We start from the raw sequence: 10,899 nt of genomic DNA, 5'->3' as shown, positions 1-10,899 counted from the left end.
ATTTATTTAAAATTTTTTTAATGTTTTACTTTATTTTTTGAGAGTGAGAGCATGAACAGAGGAGGGACAGAGAGAGAGGGGAACAGAAGATCTGAAGCGGGCTCTGTGCTGAATGCAGAAAGCCTGATATGGGGCTTGAACTTACAAACGGAGAGATCATGACCTGAGCCGATGTCAGTCGTTCAACCAAATGAGCCACCCAGATGCCTCAAAGATTTTATTTTTTAAGTGATCTCTATACCCAACGTGGGCTTGAACTCACAACCCCTGGGTCAACAGTCTCACGCTCCACTGACTGACCCAGACAGACACTCCTGAGATGCTGATTTTAATTGGTCTGCCATGACGCCACCAATCATGTGTTTTTTAAGCTCTCCAGGTAATTCCAATCTGGAGCCAGCATGTCAAACTGCATCCTTTAAATTTGAAAATTCTATGAGTCTGTGTTATAACTAGGGTGACCAACCGTCTGATTTTCCCAGGACTGTCCCAGCTTTAAAACTGAAGGTCCCCTGTCCCAGAATATCCCTCACGTTTGAACCATGTTCCACATCATGCCCCACATCAGTACAAAAAGGAAGTAGAGGGGTATGCTCACAACTGTGTGTGTGTTAGGGTGTGTGTGTGTGTGTGTGTGTGTGTTTTGTGTGTGTTTTTACCAGGCCAGCTCGTAAGTTTTATGACTCCACCATTCACCTACTACATAATTGCTATGTCAACAGTTACGTATACATTTGGATAAAATCTACCTTGTGTGAATTTCTAAAGATTATAGGTCAACTATCTTGGCCAATTTCCTGTTTTCCAACCTGATGCTTTAAGAAAGCATGCTTTTATTTTTTCTTTCTCACTCTAGAAAAACAAAATAAAATTAAGAGCAGAACAGGTTTTTTTTTAATATTTATTATTTTTGAGAGAGAGAGAAACAAAGACAGAGACAGACTGGGAGAAGGACAAAGAGAGGGGAGACACAGAATCCAACGCAGGATCCAGGCTCTGAGCTATCAGCCCAGAGCCCAACGCAGGGCTTGAACTCACCAACCATGAAATCATGACCTGAGCCAAAGTCAGACACTTGGCTGACTGAGCCACCCAGGCGCCCCAAGAGGAGAACAGTTTTAAGAAAACTTTCATTTATCCAACAGGTATCCATTCAACCTTCACCTACTGATTCCTCTTCCTCTGCACTCTGTATCCAGTCCCCCACAAAGTCATATTTTCTCTATCTCCAACACATATCCCTTCTGTCTCCATTTCAATTACCCTAGTGAAGCAGGTTATAGACTTGAGGGACGTTAGAATCACCTGGAGGATTGATAAAACTGTAATTCCAGAGCCCAGAGTTTCTGATTCAGGAGGTCTGAGGTGGGACCGAATATACACATTTCCAACAAGGTCCCAGATTACCTAGTGCATTCCATGGCAATGCATGGAGATCAGGCACGGTGGAATGTCGGACTCCCAGAGAAGAACGTGACTCTTGGGCTATGGGTTTTTTTTATGTTTATTTTTATTATTTTTGAGAGAGAGAGAGAGAAAAAACGTGAGTGGGGAGGGGGCAGAGAGAGGGGGAGACATAGAATCCGAAGCAGGCTCTAAGCTCTGAGCTGTCAGCATGGAGACTGACATGGGGCTTGAACCCACAAACTGACTGAGCCACCCAGGTGTCCTTGGATATGGGCATTTTAAAAGCAATGGTGTTAATATACACATAACATAAATTGTACATAAAATTGTAACCATTGTTTAAAGTTTATTGACTTATTTTGATGAGAGGAAGGGCAGATGGGGAGAGAGAGAATCGCAAGCAGGCTCCTCACTGTCAGCGCAGGGCCTGATGCAGGGCTCGAACTCACAAACTATGAGATCATGACCTGAGCTGAAATCAAGAGTCAGAAACTTAATTGACTGAGGCACCCAGGCGCCTCAAATCAGAACCGTTTTTTAAAACATTTATTTATTATTGAGAGACAGAGAGACAGCGTAAGCAGGGGAGGGGTAGAGAGAGGGAGACACAGAATCTGAAGCAGGGTCCAGGCGCTGGCTGATCTGTCAGCACAGAGCCCAATGCGGGTTCAAACCTATGAACCATGAGATCATGACTTGAGCTGAAGTTGGACCCTTAATTGACTGAACCACACAGGTCCCCCCAAGTCATTACCATTTTTAAGTGTACAGTTTGGTAGTGTTAAGTACGTTCACATTGCTGTGAACCATCGCCACCATCCATCTCCCGAACTCTTTCAATCTTGCAAAATGGAAATTCTGTAGCCATTAAACAATAACCCCAGTTGTCCCCTCCTCCTAGGCCCTGGCAACCAAGCACTCTACTTTCCATCTCTGAATCTAATTACTCTAGGGACTTTACATAGGTGGAAGTATACTGCTGTGTTTGTATTTGCCTTTGTGACTAGCTGACTTCACGTAACACAGCATCCTCAGGGTTCATCTGTGTTGTAGCCTGTGTCTGAACTTTCTTCCTTTTTAAGGCTGTGTAATATTCCTGTGTTTGTATGTGTGTGTGTCACATTTTGTTTACCCATTCATCCACGGATGGCCATTTGAGTTACTCCCACCTTTTGTGAATAATGTTGCTGTGAACATGGGTATACAAATATCTCTGAGTCTCAGCTTTCAATTATTTTGGGTAGATACCCAGAAGTGGAACTCCTGGATCGTATGGTAATTCTATTTTTTATTTTTATTTTTTGAGGAAACAGCATACTGGTTTCCATGGTTACTGTGCCCTTTTTACATGCCCACTTACAGTGCATAAAGGTTCCACTTTCTCTGCATCCTTACCAACATTTGTTATTTTCTGTTTCTTTGGGTTTTGTTAGTAGCCATGCTGGGCTTATGGGGCCTTTAAACTTCCTGATTTTGAAAATTAATGAGATTTCAGTTTCTAAAAAGCTTTAATGGGAACTTTATAAAGGGAGAAGAAGACGAATATTTCTTTGAACCAGAAATCTTCTGACCTATGTTTTGATGATATTTCTTTCATCTACTCCCTTTACCTTCATTCTTCTTTCTTATTTTTTTCCTTTTATTCTCCTTCTGTCTCTGTGCATTCCTCATTGGCTCTCTTCCAACCCTCCGTCCTGGAACAGTCGTCTTACCCACGTGGCAAGCTGTTTCCCTCTCATAACTACAGGAATCTTTTTTTGAGCCAAGAGTTGATTTATGTATTTTGAGAGAAAGAGAGCAAGGCAGAGAAAGAGGAAGAGAGAGAGAAGCATGGAGCCTGATGTAGGCTTTGATCCCATGAACAATGAGATCATGACTTGAGCCGAAATCAAGAGTTGGACACTTAACTGATGGAGGCACCCAGGAGCCCCTTGATCAGGTTTTAAACAGTACAAGTTTGAGTGGGTTCTTGGTTGCTTCTTAAAACACACCCATGTTTTTCCAAAAGACAGCAATTGTACTTTGGTTTATAAAAGGAGTAATAAGGCATGATAATATGGGAACCCAAGGCATTACTTTTTTTCCTTGCAACTTTTGACAACAATTTATCATTTGGCTATATGAATTATAACCAATCTGAACGAGGTTCAGATTATAGGTATATAATTATATCTTTATATCATTATATGTTAACTATAATATACTGATATACAATATTAATATATAACATATAATGATAATATATAATTCTATATTATATAACTATAATCTGAATGAGGCACGGATATTAGAATTGCTTGCCCTTTGCATTGAACAAGAAGAAAGTAAGATGTATTTCTCAGAAAAACAAAGATGGAGGCCCACAGAAATGAAAACTGATGTTGTTCTTCCTCCTTATGATTAATATATTTTTTAATTTTATTTTTTGTGAGTTGTGGATTTTGGAAACATGCAGAGGGCCCAACTGACCACAGAATGAGATGGAGACTGAGAACATTGAGATTTTTGTCGCTGTAGATCTAGAAGGAATGATCACAGCATTGGAGGAAGGGTCTGCCTGGAGGAGCCACCTCAGTGGGCCTTCAAAAGATGAGGAGGCCAGACCAGAGAGACCTCCTCCCACACACCCCATAGTTGTTGGCTTCCAAGAAACATTCAAATAATTGGAATTTGAGGATCATGGAATGTATTCTCAATTCCCATATGCCATCTACTGACATAATTATATGTATGTTTATATACTATACATAATAATATTAAATATATATATTTATGTGCCACTGATTAAATACCAATATAGGTGTTAAAAAGATAATATTATCCATTGACTATAGGCTCTAGCACATTGCTCTAGACAGTATAGCCATGACAGAACAATCAATCTTCCATGCTTACAAGATTATCCTCTTAGACTAAACAGCCTCATAAGTGACACTCATGAAGGAAGGAAAGACACCACGTCCCAGGGATAACAGCCGAGTCACCTTGGAGATGAGCAGCGGGTCATATCACAGACAGGCCGTCCTTAAATGTGAACACTGTTTATGTCAGCCCAGTCCCTTCAGTTATGGTAAAGGCATGTAGGTTTACAGAGAGTAAAGCAGGAAAATGTCAGGCTTATCCAACAATGTGTATTGCTGCTATTCAGACTTCAATATTCAGAATGAATCAAAAAGAATCTTTTGAAAACTGGCTTCGGGTTATCATTTGTGTATAAGTAATACACAAAAATGGTAGGACAGAATCCTGTCTTTGATGAAAGACAGTCTGTAGCTGCCAGCACTTTCTTGTTACAATGGACAAGACTCCAAATCACATGTGCTTAGAATACAAAGCTGGAGGGGCACTTAATGGAGTCATCTTAGGGGCATTTATGCAGTCAGATGAGGATGTAAATATACAGGCTCAGGAAGTCTGGGCACCAGGTCTCTGAGCATCATGAGGACCAGAACGAGGGACTCGGGGTCATCAGGGCTTCTTCCCTCTAGGTATTGCTTTAGTATCTCCTGGTGTAGATGGGTTTTTCCACAGAGCACCTGGTACATCCAGCAGCACATGTGCCTTTCACCGAGTCCCTGCCCACAGAGGTAATGGAGCTTTACCCCCAACTTTGAAAATGTCAAAAAAGCTCTTTCCTCCATCTTTCTGTGTTGCCATAACAGGGCTCATGAATGTCATGGTGGATGTTCTCAAGAGCACTGACAATGCTGAAGGGAGAAGCAAATACCAGGTTGTTATCGGGCCACACTCCAGGGTCATCGTCAGATTTCTAGCTGTGATGATGAAGCATGGTTACATTGGCAAATTTGAAATCATTGATGATTTCAGGGCTAGGAAAATCACTGTGAATCTCACAAGCAGATTAAACAGCTATGGAGTGATGGCCCCGGATTTGATATACAACTCAAAGATCTAGAGAGGTGGCAGAGTGAGCTGCTCCTGTCCCGCCAGTTTGGTTTCATTGTGCTGGTGGCCTTCGCTGGCATCATGAACCATGGGGAGGCGGGACAAGAATGTAGAGGAGGGAAAATCTTGGGATTCTTTTTCTAGGATGTGGTACATATGTGCAAATACAATACTTCAATGGAGAAAAAAAAAAAAGGAAATCTCAAAAAAGAATTTTGCTCACTAGTCACTGTGGCCAGAGATGAAGTATTGCGATGGACTCCACCTGGATTCTGTGTTCCCTCAGAAGCTAAGAAACTTAGGGAGTGTCCTTCATGAGAAGGAGAAAAGATATGGGATCAGACAAAATCCAGTCACCACACAGGCGGTGTGGCAAGATGAGACTCACAGACATAAAGCAGTAGTGAAAGTATGCCATAATGGGCCAAAGAAGTGTGCAATTGGTATAGGACCAGGGCCACCTCCCAGCCTGCATGTGCCTTGCTCACTGCCACCACACCCCACTATGGTTCTTTGGCTATGCAGGCACTGCAGAAACACCAAGTAGTCTTTGAGATCCAGGAATTGAATCACAGAAAACATGTAACTAGGGAACTCCCAGGTTCCTCTTTCTTTCTATAAAATAGTAACCACAAGGAGATATAATAGTTCTTAGATTTAATTCAGAAGGTTTTGCTAAACATACTACTTGATCCCACCAACTCTGCAACTCTTTGTGAGTTCTCTGTGGCCTGCCTCCAGGCAGAAGATGTCCTGGACACCAAAAATATTAGCATAAAATTTGCATTTTGTTACCTTCTTTTCTTTTATCTGATAGCATCTACCCACACTGTACCCAGTGGCTATCATAGAGTCATGGAGTTAATGTTTTACTGTTCCCTTCTCAGCTGCTTATCAGTAGGGGAATTAGAAGTTGTATGAGGTGGAGACAAGTGGGAGCTGGGTCCTTGGGTTTTGAGTATTGACCCTCATATCTGATCAGTTTAATTCAGTGGTTCTCAACCAGGGGCCATTCTGTCCCCCACTGGACGTTTGGCAATATCTGAAGATCTTTTGGCTGTCACACTGGGAAGAGGGGTGTTCTTGGCATTCAACGAGTAGAGGTCAGGATGCTGTTAAATACCGCACTAAACACAGGAGAGCCCTGCAACAAAGAATTCTCCTGCTCCAAATGTCCATGTGCTGAGGTTAAGTCCTGCTTCTAGTCCAACATACAGTAGGAGTCCAATTCTCTGCAGAGTTAAGGATGGGTGTAGAGGAAAGTGGAAAGAATGTTCTAGATGTTCTAAGAAATGGCAAAGAGAAGGCGCCTATGGATCTTCTTCCTTCCTCAGCCTGTAACCTAAGGGCGTCAGCAGCATGTAAGTGGACAACAAAAGGGTGTTTTCATAAACAGTCTTATTCTACCAAACTCTTAGAGACACAGCAGCAGCCTTGGGCCATACAGTTCCCTTTTATACAGCCCCAGGTGAGCCTCACCAACCTAGAAAGAAATTCCACACCCCTTCCCTGGGTGGAGGGGCATTGACGTGCCCTTGTCCCAGGCTGGCAGGGCTGGCACTTAATGAGAAACTTACTCTTCTCTGGTGGAAGTGCTTGGCAGTTTGATTTTTACATTAAACGGTTGGGGAGAAATCCCAGTTTTCACATATTTTGTGTATTTTAAACTAACTTGACTCTAATTGTTAATGTTGCCAATTCCCATGGAAAGAAAATGTAAGGTTATATGCCAGCTCTTATCACTGGAAATTTCACCATGGGACACAAATCATGAGAACAGGACGTATTTCAACAAAGAACACTGAGAAAAATACCAGTTAGATATAATTATACTTCATCAAAGACACAATAGAATTGAAGGGGAAGAGATGAAGGAGGCTTGTTATAATCATGTAGCCTTGAGGAGGACTTACCACAAAGAAAACATGCATTTAGGAATGATAATTACACAGTTGTACTGAGGATATAAGATTCCAACCATATATCCATCCATTTATTAATTTATTCTGATTTTCTGCTCTGTTCAGGAAAGGCACTGTACTAAAGGCGCAAAGGAAAGAACCATGGAGAGGGTGATGATCCCCACCCTCAAGGAATTTACAGTTGCCTCTAAATCAAGCTCTGTGCTTGTCACGAGAACTTCTACTGTCCTGTATGGGAGTTCCAATCTCACTTTATCATGTTCCTGATTCATAAATTGAGCCAGGTTTCCCTCACTCATATGGTGATTGGGGAAAATGGAAGATAAAAAGGTGGAGAAATTCCATTTTGACTGGAATGTAAACTGTACATCTATTTTGTGCTCCAGGGAGCACCATCACATAGCATGTGCTCAGATTTGTGACTCCTGGTGTTGTGAAGAACATGGTTTTTCTTGTATCTGATATTTGAGGACCAAGGGATTTTAGAGAAGTCTGCTATCTTTGGGGGATGTGGGAAGGGAGTTCCTCTAAGATTTATTATTAGTTTTTATTAAAGTATAACCCACATCAAGGGAAGTATATAAATGTTAAATATACAACTCAGTGAAATTTTGCATAGCTATTCACTCAGATAACCACCACCCAGATGGAGATAGAGACATCTCCAACCGCCCTCCACCCCCAAAGTTGTCACTTTCCAGAACCACTTCCCAGACTATACTCCCTTTCAGAACTATTATTCCAATTTTATCATCATAAGTTGGTTTTATGAGTCTTGAACTTCATGTAATGAAGTTGAACAATGTAATGAACTATGAACTAGGTAATATGTACTCTTGTTATGTTGTCTGCTCCTTTGTCCCCATGCTCACATCTGCAAGGCCTCCGTATCAATGAATTTAGCAGTGGCTTGATCCCTTTATTGCTGTGTAGCATTCTATTGAAGGAAAACCTCCCAATTTATTTGTGCATTCTCTTGCTGATGGACATTTGGGTTGTTTGCACTTTGGAGTTCTTCTGGCTAAAGCTGCTATGAACATTCTTGTACATGCCTTTTGTTGGATAAGTGTGCTTATTACTCTTGCTATACATCTAAGAGTGGAAGCTGATAATATTTTTAGATTCTAAAAATGTTCCTTGATAAAACATGCTAGTTTTTAATCTGAATATGTGTACAGATATTTATTAAAGGGAGATCTATCCACAGCCCACTGAAAATGGATTTTTGATTGTGACTGGCTCCAGTCTGGAGACTTGTTTTAAAATTATACAAGAAACAACATCAACATTTACGCTGCACAGTGAACATGATAGGAGTTTGCTGTACTTTGTTCATTAAAGTTGGTTAAAAGAACACATGTATGTGTATACATGGAATTGGGCTTGGAAAGAATATGTTTCTTTTGAAAATTAGAGCTGGGTGCCTGTGGGACAACATGGTGAAGAGCCTTGAGGTCCTGCTGATCCTGGAAAATTTGTGAAGGCAGAAACTACAGGCCTTGGTGGCCAGTGGGATGGGGAGTGTGAGGAGAGGCACACAGATCACCCTGAGGAGTCCATCCAGATGAGAATGGTTGTGCTAGTATGAGAAATAAGAAGGGGTGCCTGGGTGGTTCAGTCAGTTGAGTACCAAGGAACAGACTAGAAAATCTAGAGAAAGATCCAATTGCATTTGGGAACTTTGTGTGTAACAAAGGAGGCATCTCGCAAGATGGCGGAGAAGTAGGGAGTTCTGTACTTCCCGCCTGCATCTCTCAAAGAAGGGCTGATGCCAAAGGACTCTGAACCTCAAAGGTCTGGGAGGAAAGGAGACAGTCTACTAAGAAGACAGCCTCATAGGTGCATAAATGAAGGAGGCATCTCACAGGCATTTTATTAGGTGGTTTTAGGATAAGGATAGCCCTATGGAAAAAAGATAAAGTAAGACTCATTCTTCACATGGTACATATAAATTCCAAGTGGATCAGAGACTTCAAGGCGTGGAGCTCCACCACTGCTAGAAGAAAACATGGATGAATTCTTGTGTAATGTGTGCAAAGAGAAAACTTCCTCAAGGTTTTAAATCCAGAAGAATGAGAAAAGAGATGAATAAATCTGACTACATAAAAAAAGTTTGCTTGGCAAATAATACCATAAGCAAAGTATAAGAGCCTGTGAGAGAATTACAGACAAAAGCATATTTTTTCTAATATATAAATAGGTTCTAAATTAAAGAAGAAAAAGACCACAAATTGATAGAAACATGGACTAGAGGAATAAATAGACAAGTTATAGAAAACAAGATCCAAACGGCCTCTAACAGTGTTCTCAACCTCGCCTACGATTAGAACTCACTGAGATACCACATCTCTCACTCAGCAGGTTGACAAAAGCCAAAACGTCTGACAATATATTCTTTTTTTATTAAAAAAATTTTTTTAATGTTTATTCATTTTTTAGAAACAGAGTGTGAGTCGGGGGAGGGGCAGAGAGAGGGAGACACAGAATCTGAAGCAGGCTCCAGACTCAGAGCTGCCAGCACAGAGCTCAAAGTGGGCTCAAACCCACAAACCATAAGATCATGACCTGAGCCGAAGTCAGACGCTTAACCGACTGAGCCACCCAGGCGTCCCTCTGACAACATATCCTATTGGGCAAGTCGTGGGGAAATGAGAATTCTTTACACTGCTGGTGGGAATGCAAAATGGCATAATTCCTATAGAGGGAAATTTGGCAATACCTAGCATAATTACATATGCATTTATTCACTGACCTGGATTTCCCACTTTTAGGGTGTCTATTCCAATGACAGTGTAGCAAAAATAGGAAAAGATGTATGCACAAGGGAGGCTGCTCTTGCAGCACCAATTAGCAAAAGACTGGCAACAAACCAGCTCTCTCTCAATAGGGGTCTGGTTGAATTACTTACATTTTCAAAGTGGAGAGGTATTTAACGAAAGTGAAAGGAACAGTAAAGATTTTCATGTACTAGTACTGCATTGTTATTTTTGGATTATATTGATCAGTGAAAAGTATAAGTGAAGAAACGTTAATATACCATTTAGGTTATAAGGGGGAGACATATGAATATATATGTGCATACAAATATCTTTAATAGATATATGCAAACTTTTATTCTTAAAAATGGAACAATAAACCTTAGAGAAGGGGAGAAATGTTACTGATAGGGAAAAAAAAGAAAATAGGGTTGAGAAAATAGGTATAGAAGGCTAGGCTTCTCAGACTGTACCTTGTCTGGTAGATTTGATTTTGAAACCAGTTAAATATTTTGTACAATTATTAAAAAGTTAAATTTACAAAAGAAAAAATTCCCTAAAAATGGAAAGCTACTAAACAAATGGATCTAACAGTGTATTGAGTTGGCGGCATAATGCACAGAAGTCAGGTATTTCAAGGGGCTTTAATTCAGAGCAATTTGATCATATATCCATAGTCGGATAGATCCTAAAGACAGAGAAGTGTGCCCTGAACCAAACCCACAAAGAACACCAGCAAAACCTGTTTTCAGTAATCATATTGTTGATGACGATGTTGTTATTATTATTTTGAGATTGTTGTTGTATGTGGATTATAAGATGAAGCAAGCCAGTAATTATAGGGATATCATTGGGGGAAAAAAAAGAGAGAGACAGATGTAAGACTGCAAAAAATGTTAAGTAAAAAA

The 10,899-nt window shown here is 40.7% G+C and overlaps 1 pseudogene; it reads left to right on the top strand.

Moving 5' to 3' along the window:
* The first annotated feature begins 5,074 nt into the window (after positions 1 to 5,074).
* Positions 5,075 to 5,457, top strand: LOC115292267 (annotated as a pseudogene).
* Positions 5,458 to 10,899: the final 5,442 nt, after the last annotated feature.

Source organism: Suricata suricatta, chromosome 1 (genome assembly GCF_006229205.1).
Source record: "Suricata suricatta isolate VVHF042 chromosome 1, meerkat_22Aug2017_6uvM2_HiC, whole genome shotgun sequence".
Lineage (NCBI taxonomy): Eukaryota > Metazoa > Chordata > Mammalia > Carnivora > Herpestidae > Suricata > Suricata suricatta.
Note: the sequence above shows the minus strand (reverse complement) of the source record. Positions and strands in the feature narration are given on the sequence as shown.